The following is a 12,500-nucleotide window of genomic DNA, read 5'->3' on the forward strand; positions in this document are numbered from 1 at the left end:
GAAAGAGAGCAAGTTGGGTGAGAGAGCAGACTAGAGTGAAAGATATTGTGGAGGCGGTAAAAGAGAGGAAGTGGAATTGGGCAGGTTAGTGCGAACGACTGATGAGCGATGGAGCAAGTGTGTTACTGAGTGGACGCCGCGAGATGGGAAGCGTGGAAGAGGGAGACCAGACAGAAGGTGGAGAGATGAGATTGAGAAATTTGCAGGAGTGACGTGGCAGAGGTTGGCGCGGTCGTGTGAATCATGGAATGCTATGAAGTAAGCATATGTTCAGCAGTGGACTCAGGATGGCTGATTTGATTTATTGTGATATATGTATGTATATATATATATATATATATATATATATATATATATATATATATATATATAAGCAGCATGACACAGGAGAATTCCCTGCAGATTCGTCACACACCCTTCGTCACTATCTGTCACTCTCGGAGGAATGACCAGTGAATCTGTGGATAACAAATTGCCTAGTCAATATGACTCAACTCTTGGTTCTACGTTTCTTAATATTATCTGAAAAAACACAATCTCCGTTTTTCTACAAGAAGCCTACGCCAGGAGGCGCTGAGCTTTGGCCGAAGCCGTCACCTTTGGCCAATGCGCTTGGACTATTGGGGTAGGTAGCAGCCCACTACTGGGAACCGCAGATGAGCGCGGGATTCGAACCCAGAATTATGTGGATGTGAGGACAGCGCGCGTCACAACAGCACAATTTTTCTACAGAACACAAGTATTTTAGTGATGGGTTTGTTCGTGAACAGTAAATCCCATCTTTCTTGTGCATCATCGCTAAATCTTGTTTCTATGACGTACGATAGAGGACCTGCCTTGTTCACTGATATATATAACAGAGCATGACTTCATGAACTCTCGCTTCTACTTATTTCTCATTCCACCTTATTCATCTCCCTGTGAGTAAATTCAGTCTTGTAGAAAGAATGATTGACTTCGACTAGGAGTACCTCCCCCCCTCCATTTTTCTTCGTCTTACGGAGTGTGGACTTCCGATTTTTTTTTTTTTTTATACCGTCTTGAACTATGAGCAAGTGGATGTGATTTCGGTTGCTGGGACGTACTGCATTGGTTTTTGACAGCCCTGGACGAGCGGAGAGGCGACAAAAAAAAAAAAAAAAAAAAAAAAAAAATCAGGTCTTTCACCAGATTTCAGGAAGGTGACCAAGATTGGTTTCATCGTATCTGAACCTACTGAAGGTGCACGGCCTGGGGTCTGGGGAACACAGACCTTTGTATTTCATTTGAAACAAGCCTATCAGGAACATGAAAGCATCTGTGTCCCATTAAAAAGTAAGCTGTCGTCTATTCAGACATTTTTACCTTGAAAATGTCTGAATAGACGAAAGCGTTCGGTCTCGTTTCTGTTATTTTCCTTGTGGTTTTCCGGTATAGTTAGAATCATGCGTTCAAGTGATTTCTTGTGCGCGCGCGCACACACACACACACACACACACACACACACACACACACACACACACACACACACACACACACATATATATATATATATACATACATATATATATATATGTGTGTGTGTGTATATATATATATACATGTATATATATGTATATATATACATATATATATATGTACAGTATATACATATATATATACATATATATGTATATATATACATATATATGTATATATATATATATACATATATATATTATATATATATATATATATATATATATATATATATATATATATATATATATATATATATATATATGGTGCGTAACTGCGGCCGAGGCCGTCATCTTTGCACTATTATACGCTTGGACTGTTGACGCAAATAAGACTCACTGTCGGGAATCGGACAAAAGTGAGTGCGGGATTCGAATCCACAACCTATGGGAAAACAAGATCGATGACGTCACGAGTGTCTACCAAAACCGTGAGGGTTTCTTTCAGCGAGTTCTTTGTCAAGATCCTTTCAGATCCGACCTTCGGCCTCGCGCGCACAGACGAGGTTGGAACGTTCTTCTATGGCTGTTGAGCTTCTGCCCATTGACAAAGTCCCAAGAGCGTCTCAGACTCTTCCTCACTCCGATCTCAAGCTAGCTTCTCCGTTGTCCCGTTTATCTTCTGATAATTCTTATCTTATCAAGGAGTTCTTCAAAGATCTTGATGCTCTGTACCTCCTCCTCAGTGACCCTTTTTGTTTTGATCAAACATGATAATTGGGAGATTAGGTGTAGTAGTTGAGTATTGTTATCCTGGATCCTAATACTCAACGAAAAGATTTGAAAGCCCGATGGTGGTGTCATCGGAAGCGTACTGGTTTCTCACTCGTTTAGCTGCGGGTTCGAATCCCGCACTCCTCTCCGATTCCCGTCAGGGACTGTGACCTGACCTAACACTCCCTCAAGTGCATAACAGGGCAAAGGGGCTTTGCTCACAACTACTCAGGGCCTCCTGGCGTAGACTCATCACCTTCTCAGTGAAGATTTTGTTCAAAGTGACATAATCATGCTCCGCCTTTGTAATCCTTTGTAATCCGTATATTTCATAACCAGAAAACAAATTGTTGAATTCAATATTGTTCATAAAAAAAATCACAAATAATTGCGTTTGATATCGTCATGTTGTCTCTTTTGATGAATTACGTTCTCTTTAGATAATTGTCAAAACTAAATCATTAAAATGCATCCAACCAAAAAATGCAGGTTTCAAAATGGAAGCGAACAATAATGTAGTCAGAAATTAGAAATGAATCATAATGTGCATCTTAAATTGACCAATCATAACTTTTTACAATCTCCTAATAATCTAGTGTGTGGGAAAATAGGATAATGGAACTTAAGATGGTCAGTTGACGATATATATATATATATATATATATATATATATATATATATATATATGAATCTGTTTTCCCTAAAAAAGCGTAGACTCATTGGTGACTTGATACATGTCTTTAAGATTCTAAAGGGAATTGACATCAAAAGTGACAAAATTTTCACACTGAATGAGAATCAGACAAGAAACAATGGTCTCAAACTGTCCGGAAAAAGATTCAATTTGGAAGTAGGTAGAAACAACTTTGCCAACCATGTAGTTACTGAATGGAATAAACTTCCTGCACAGGTAGTGCAATGTAGTTCAGTTCGAAGCTTTAAGATTCATTTGGATAAACACCTAAGCGAGATGCTGTAATGATTACATTTTATTTTATATTATTTGTTTTTGTTTTGTTATCATTTGTCTGTTTGATTTTCATTTATTATTAGTTATATGTCAATTTATTATTATTTACTATTTACCTGTTTGTTTATTATTTAACTATACCTATGAATTTATATATGTATTTTGTTTGTTATTTACATTATTAATTTCTTTATTTATCATTTTATTATCATTATGATTTTTTTCGCATCCGACCTAGATATGGACCAAAAGGTCTCCTGGCGGCATGCTCCGCCTTTGTAATATATATATATGTATATATATATATATTATATATATACATATATGTATATACATATATATATACATATATATATATATATATATATATATATACATATATATATATTATACTATTTACCTACTTTCGGAGAAGAATAGGCAAATGTAAAATGATCCGTATATTTCGATCACTATCTGTGATCCTCTTCTGCTGAAGAGGATCACAGATAGTGATTGAAATATACGGATATTTTTATATTCACCTACTCTTCTCCGAAAGTGGGTAATTAGTATAATTCTACCAATGTGCTACGACATTACTTTGTAGTCATATGTATGTATGTATGTATATATATACATATATATATATACATATATATATATATATAAATATATATATATACATATATATATATATGAATGTATATATACTTCATTAAAAGAGATGGCTAATTGTGCATTCATTATTAGATGCTTTTTCCATATGCCTTACTATGGACTTATGTCCCTTTAAAAGGAGGTTTATAACTTCACTATAAACCTCCTTTCAAAGGAATATAGGTCCATAATAAGGCATGTGGAAAATACCTTTAAGAAAATAATAAATGCACTATTAGCCATCACTTTTAATGAAGTATGCATAAGAGAAAATCTCCTGCCCATATGTACTATTGATATATATATATATATATATATGTATATATATATATATATGTATATATATATATATATATATATATATATATATATATATATATATATATATATATATATATGTAGGCGGTATAGGGCGAGGCACATATAGTGATGATTCGGTAACGACCTCACGAGGAAGCCACTGGAAGGGAAACATTCACCCACATACAATAGTCAGAGTAATTGCTGACCACAGTTGGGGGTAATGATGGCTTGTTGATTCCTAGATGAAGGAATGATCGCCAGCAATTGCCGTAATGACGACGAGTGGGCTCTTGATGACCCTAAACACGACAGCAAAGGTTTTAAGGTCATTTTGGGTCAAGTCTGGCACTCCCACGTGGATCCCTGACGTCACGGTTGAAGTGGATTTTGTGATGACGTGATTGGGTGTGTGGATTGGTGGGTGGATGTGGGGGCGGCGTCTTACCCGGCAGAGTGGAAGAGGATAAGGTGTGAAGTTGAGCAAACGTGGAGTTTCAATTATTGATCAATCGCCAAAACAGACAGCGAGTATAAGTTGGTACCCTCAATTGCCGCCTTCTTAAATGCACTGGTACACTTGATTTATTTGATTATGCTTTCTTACAACTGTGATGAAAAAGCTGAAACTTTAGTTAATGAGAACTAATATATATAAATACAAACATCGATAATGAATTATGACATTGAGGACACAGAAACGATTACGCACCAAATATTCTTGGAATGGAATCGGAAGAAAAAATTTTCTTACTCTCAGGAAAGTGAGTTTCCTCTGCCGAGAAGTAATGTCACGTCGAGCTTTCCTGCTGCATTCTTTACAATAAAGTGACCTGGTGCAAGCGACGGTGTGACAATTGACTTTGTAGGAAACTTTAGCTAAATCCCAGGACTAGGTAGCCATGACTTAATGCACGTATTTCCTGCGCCGCACAGGCTTCATTTGAAACTTGGTGTACGCATTCACAAACACACATACGTACTGTACATACAAAGAAATTGCTTGTTTTTGTAGCCAGTTTCCTGCTAACACGTTAGAAAACAAAAAACAAACAAAAAACGGTAACAAAATTCCTCTAATATTTGTTCATTTGACTCGTGCCTGCCTTATTAGTTTTAAACATACACAAATTAGAGTGAATATCAATCCCCGCCTTTTCCCTATCTTGCTGTAAACAGATACATTTTGCCTTAGGTAAGATCTCAAGAACAGATCATCGGGAACATCATTAGCGGCTGTGTTTAATATTTCAAGTCATGACTGAGAGTTGGCGTTGTTTTTGTCATTCTCTACGGAATTAAAGTCAATACATACATACATACATATACCAAGGCTTTTTCCCCCTTACAAGGGAAGTAGCCAAAAAGGAAAGGCATAAAATCATTCCCACCCATTCCATCCCTGAATACACTCCACACACCTCCACCCTCCCTCTTATCTTAGCACCTCCCGGATGACGGGTCATCCCTGCACCTTGTCCACTGCCCTGGGTCAGAAGCAGTGTCGCAAGACACAGCACATCCACAGCAAGGCCGCTTCATTAAATCGGCGACCCCCCCTCTCCGTCCCTCCATGCAGAAAAGGAGAAGACGGGGAGAAATCCCTTCGGGCTGCGTCAAATTTTGCTCACACATACTACCTCACCCCCACCCCCACCCCGCCCATTCCACCTCATGCATCACAACATCATCCATATACAACCATTCTCCATTCACCCCTGTCTTCTGTCCTCTCCCGTCCTTCCTCGACAGACATTCCCCTCTTCTCCAAAGCCCCCTTCAATAATCAATGTAATCCAACTTAGCCTAAACTATACTAAACTAACCCAGGACAAGCCTTGTTGTGAGAGATGTCGTCACCTTGCTTCTTCTCTCGGCCCTCGTCCTCGTGAAGGATCGGTGAGTGTGGGCGCCACGTCGACAATGTTTACTCGCTTTACTAACGGTGGCGCCAGACCCCGCTGTCTCTCCAAGCAATCTCACAGGCAGACACCCTTTCACTCCAAACAACTCTCGACAGTCTAGATCAGCGTTTGCATGTCTCAAGGAACTCCTGCGCAAAAAAGAAGAAAAAAAAAAAAAAAAAAAAAAAAATATATATATATATATATATATATATATATATATATATATATATATATATACATATATATATAAGGATTACAAAGGCGGAGCATGCCGACAGGAGACCTTTTGGTCCATATCTAGGTCGGATGCGAAAAAAAAAAAAAAATAATACCATACCATATCTTTCTCATTTTATTTTCATCGTAATAATAGGTTAGATAGGATGATGTCTATATTACATTATTGCAATAACCAAGAATATGTCGTGCGTGTTTAATTATATTACATATACGAAATCAAATAAAAAATAAAAAATGCTTTAGCTTATCTCGCTTGTTCTCGCGGAACCCTTAGGGACCTTAAGCGGAACTTTAGGATTCCGGGGAACCTTAAGGTTGAGAAACGACGTTCTGGATCAACTTGCTCCGGTTCTGTGGTCGTTCCCTTTCGACTCCACCATCGAGGGCCGTCTCTTTAAGGCTGATGTCACACGGGCGGTCTACCCGCCTGACCGCGGCGGGTGAGACGCATTTCCCCACTTGAAACCGCCGCGGCCAGCCCGCCTGGCTATGTCAGACGAGAGGTTTACATAGTGTTTTACATAGGAATCAATATAAAGCGGTTCCGCGGCGGCTGACCCGCTTTGCACCCGCGGCGGCCAACCCGCTCGTCTGTCGGGGGCGTAAGTGACAACACTGAGACTGGGAACAACATGAGGGATATGTGCCGCGTGATGCCCCTGTAGCCGTAGTTGATGTTCACGAATTATGATGAAGGTAACTGGCCTAGAATGAGTTTCATAGTACACTGGTTTGGTACGAGGTCATTCCAGCGATGACCTACGGTTCTCCTAAGTCAGTTGGTACCAAAGACATTAAGACTTCTCTTCAGGTCAGCATTCAATGTACATACGAGTATCTCATACATACATATATATATGCACATATATATATATATGTACATATATACATATATATATATATATATATATATATATATATATATATATAAGAACACGGGTACGTGTGTTCACTTATGCAAAGTAGACCACTTGGAAAAAAGAAACTAACAAAGCAGAGCGCTTACGTATATTACATCTTCAGTGCAACAAGTACATAGTAATAGGAATGCATAGATAATATATACATGAAAAAAGGAACAAGGACAGTTTGAATAAAGGTAGCGGACAATTACCCCCTGGAGGGCGGAAGATAATTGTCCGCTACCCTTATTCAAACTGTCCTTGTTCCTTTTTTCATGTATATATTATCTATGCATTTCTATTACTATGTACTTGTTGCACTCAATATATATATATATATATATATATATATATATATAATATATAGATATATAGATATATATATGTATATATATGTATATATATGTATATATATATATATGTACATATATATATATATATATGTATATATGTATATATATGTACATATATATATGTACATATATATATATATATATATATATATATATATATATATATGCGTGTGTGTGTGTGTGTGTGCGTGCGTGCGTGTGTGTGTGTGTGTGTGTGTGTGTGTGTGTGTGAGTGTGTGTGTGTGTGTGTGTGTGCATGTATATATACTCGTATATACACACATTATATATATGCATATATACATATATGTATGTATATATATGTTTATGTATATACACACACATATATACATATATATATTTATATATATTTATATAGATATATATATACATATATATATATATATATATATATATATATATGTATATATATATATATATGTATGTATGTATGTATATAAACCTTCAGATTTTGAGTCTTTTTAGGTTCACTTAAGAAAAATAAGGTTCATTGCCTTGAAACCTCCTCCCTTAGAATATAAAAACCAGAAATATAAATGGGAAAACACTAAATTTACTGCCACGTTGGACAGAGAGGTTGACTAGACACATGCAGGACAAAAAAACAGTAAAGCAAATGGACCGACGGACAAACAGGATTATGGACCAATGTCGAAGCTTAAAAAATGGAGAGGGACAGGTTTACGTGTCAATAGAATGGGAAATGCCTCCTTGTCCTTGGAGACTTCTTCTTAATGAGTGGGGGATTATACTGTACACTGCCTTGGTAGGGCACTTCGCGGAGGCTGAAGTGGGTGCTTCAGTCCATCACCTGAAGGACTTTGGTTTTCTCAGGTACATTTCCACGACCCAGACAGCAACAGTGGTTAACTCATGCCAAAGCATTTCGTGGAAAGAAACGCAAAAGAGGTAAAGAGGGAGTGAGCGAACGAGAGAGAGGGAGAGAGAGAGAGAGAGAGAGAGAGAGAGAGAGAGAGAGAGAGAGAGAGAGAGAGAGAGAGAGAGAGAGAGAGAGAGAGAGAGAGAGAGAGTTGAGGACAGCCAGCACTTACGCACACTTACACACACACACACACACACACACACACACACACACACACACACACACACACACACACACACACACACACACACACGCCTCGTGGTGGTGTGGTTAGAGTTCTCGCCTGCCACTGCGGCGGTCCCGATTCGACTCCCGCCCAGGGATGAAATAATCTCAGTATAGCTTCGCTGCGGGGTGTTGCTCCAACTCTCGTGGGCGGGGAGTTGGGGATGTGTGTGTGCAAGGTCATAGTATTACCCAAAGGTCAGTCATACGAGCTCTGAGCTCTCATTCGGGAGGTTAATAACTGTCGATCACGAGTCCAACACGTCATCCAAGGCCATGGTAAATGGTGAATCACACACACACACACACACACACACACACACACACACACACACACACACACACACACACACACACACACACACACACACGCACGCACACACACACACGCACACACACACACACACACACACGCACACACACACACGCACACACACACACACGCACGCACACACACACACACGCACGCACACACACACACGCACGCACACACACACACGCACGCACACACACGGTGGTGCGGTTGTTAGAGTCCCAGACTGTCAGTTCGACGGTATGGGCGGTACCTGGTTCGAATCCTGCCCAGGGCTGAAATTATTTCGGTATCGCTGAGCTTCGAGTCGTTACTCCAACTCTCGTGGGCAGGGAGTTGGGTGTGTGTGTGCGTGTAAGGTCATAGCATTACCCATAGATCGGTCATACGAGCTCTGAGCTCTCTTCCGGGAGGGAAATAGCTGTCGATCACGAGTCCAACACGTGATCCAAAGACCAAGGTGAATCACACACACACACACACACACACACACACACACACACACACACACACACACACACCAAAAAGAATGGAAGAACAGACCTTGCTACATTGGAGGCCTTCCTCGCAAGACTTACAGCCCTTGACCAAAAGACAAGTTGAAGGTCCCACCACACTTCCAAGCAAACATGAAGGCCCTACCAGTGAAACCTCTTCCGGAATTTCCTGCCAGATTTTAATTCCACCAACTCTGAAGTCATTGCCCCAAGGCGCCGCTCCGTCTAGATTCTAGAGCGGAACACTTGATCGGACACCTTGCCACTCGATGACTTTTGCTCCATAATAGCGGACATTTGCCCCCAAAAGCATCCTCCTCCTTCCCCAATCCCTCCTCCTCCTCCTCCTCCTCCTTCTCCTCTCCTATTCGGATGTTTGTACGTTGGTTTTGTATAAAACCCCGTCCTTCCCCTCTTTTCGTCATTTTGAAAGTCCCAATTAAGTTTACCATAAGGTCTGTTATCTTTTCTGTGATAAGACACCACCACGTCTGTTGGTTCTCTATTAGTTTACCTTCCTCAAAACCAAATATCGGTGTTTAGAAAACCTGAGTGTATGTTCAAGGACTCTTTACTGAGCGTGCCATTGTCTAGAACAAGACATGTTTAAAAGAAAATTAATTCCTAAGATACATATACACACACTTACACACACTCACACAAACACTCACTCACACACACACACACACACACACACACACACACACACACACACACACACACACACACACACACACACACACACACACACACACACACACACACACACACACACGACTCGGTGGCGCGGTTGATAGAGTACTGGGCTGTCAGTACGGAGGTGCCCGCAGTACCTAGTTCGAATCCTGCCCAGGGCCTAAATTATTTCGGTATCGCTGCGCTTCGGGTCGTTACTCCGACTCTCGTGGGCGGGGAGTTGTGTGTGTGTGTGTGTGTGTGTGTGTGTGTGTGTGTGTGTGTGTGTGTGTGTGTGTGTGTGTGTGTGTGTGTGTGTGTGTGTGTGTGTGTGTGTGTGTGTGTGTGTGTGTGTGTGTGTGTGTGTGTGTGTGTAAGGTCATAGCATTACCCATAGATCGGTCATACGAGCTCTGAGCTCTCTTCCGGAGGGAAATAGCTGTCGATCACGAGTCCAACACGTGATCCAAAGACCAAGGTGAATACACACACACACACACACACACACACACACACACACACACACACACAAAGTATTTCAGTATTTCATTCCCGTTCCTTTTATGGTATTTATTTGTATGGAGGAAGTCACTTCGCCTTTAAGTCCCAATTCTTGTTACTTTTCTTCTTCTTACTTCTCATTCCTCTTCTTCTTTTTCTTCTTTTTACCTCTCCCCATTCCTCTTCTTCTTTTACCTCTTCTCATCCCTCTTCTTCTTTTACCTCTTCTCATTCCTCTTCTTCTTTTACCTCTTCTCATTCCTCTTCTTCTTTTCTTCTTCTTCTTTTTCTTTTCTTCTTCTTACCTCTTCTCTTTCCTTATCTTATTCTTCTTACCTCTTCTCATTCCTTCTTCTTCTTCTTCTTCTTCTTCTCCTCCTTCTTCTTCTTCTTACATCTCCTCATTCCTCTTCTTCCTCTTACTTCTCCTCATTCCTCTTCTTTTTTTCTTCTTCTTAACGTAACCCTCACTAACCATCACCAACCATGCACGCGATCCACACACATGCGAGATAGTACTTGTTTTTAGCAAGATCCCAATCTTGCAAATCTCACAAATTCCTCAATCACAAAACAACTTGACCCAATAATCCTACGTAAGACAAACATGACGCCCCCGCAGCATCACCAACACGAGATGCCTAATGTCACCAAACATATCCATTGACCCCTTTTTCATACCTAACCCAATTATATTACTGTAACATCAATATATACGCCATATCTAGCCTCGTCCACCAATCATATAACTAAATCCCATGCAATAGAGCTAACACCCATATCTATGTTTAATGGCTAACACATTTCCCATATAGTAACCCACAACAACATGTCTACATAAGCACTTTCCCCTTTTTATTAACGAACGGCTGCGCCCGTTGTAGGGAGGGCTGCTTAAGTCAAGGACCTAGTCAGTAGAGGTAAGGAGATCCTCTCCCTTATCTCACTAGGGAAGATCCTTTTTCCCTTTGTATCATATTTGTAGTACCTGACAATAAATCCCACGCTAAGTCACCTTTTATGTACGAAAACCTCTTATTGGTTACATAATTCCTCCTCCTCTTCTTCTTCTTACGTTTCCCCATTCCTCTTCTTCTTACCTCTCCTCATCACCTCTCCTTTTATTTTCTTCTTACGAGTATCTCTCCTCATTCCTCCTCCTCTTCTCCTCCTCCTTCTTCTTCTTCTTCTTCTTCTTCTTCTTTTCTCACGTCTCCTCATTCCTTTCTTTCCTCTTCTTCTTCTTCTTCTTCCGTCTCCTCATTCCTCTTCTTCTTCTTACCTCTTCTCATTCCTCTTCTTCTTTTTCTTCTTATTTCTTCTCATTCCTCTTCCTCGTCTCCTTTTCTTACCTCTCCCCATTCCTCTTCTTTTTCTTCTTCCTTTTTCTCCTCATTCCTCTTCTTCTTCTTAGTTCTCCTCATTCCTCTTCGTTTTCTCCTGCATACCTCTCCCCATTCTTCTTCCTCTTCTTCTTCTATAGAACTTGCGTCTCGGGTGAAAGAAGGTCATTCTCATCAATTTTCCCGGAAAGTCCTTGAGCTCCTCTTAGTATTTTTTCCTTCCCTTTTCAAGTTCTCTCGTCTTTTTATCTACTTTTGACCGCAACGGCTCTTGTACATCCTTTTCACTCTCCCTATCATCACTTCTTCCATTCTCCAGTTGCGCAATCGGAACATAGAACATAAGAATTAAGGAGATTTCACGAGACCATAAGGTCTACACAAGGCAGCACCGTATCCATCACCACCTGTCATCCCCATCCATAAAGTTGTCTAATCCTTTTTCAGTGCTCTGATTGCGCAATTGGAGCATAAGAACATAAGAATGAAGGAGACTGCAAGAGACCATAAGGCCTACACTA

The sequence above is a fragment of the Oratosquilla oratoria genome, chromosome 27 (assembly GCF_046742065.1).
Source record: "Oratosquilla oratoria isolate Oo_2021 chromosome 27, ASM4674206v1, whole genome shotgun sequence".
Taxonomy (NCBI): Eukaryota; Metazoa; Arthropoda; class Malacostraca; order Stomatopoda; family Squillidae; genus Oratosquilla; species Oratosquilla oratoria.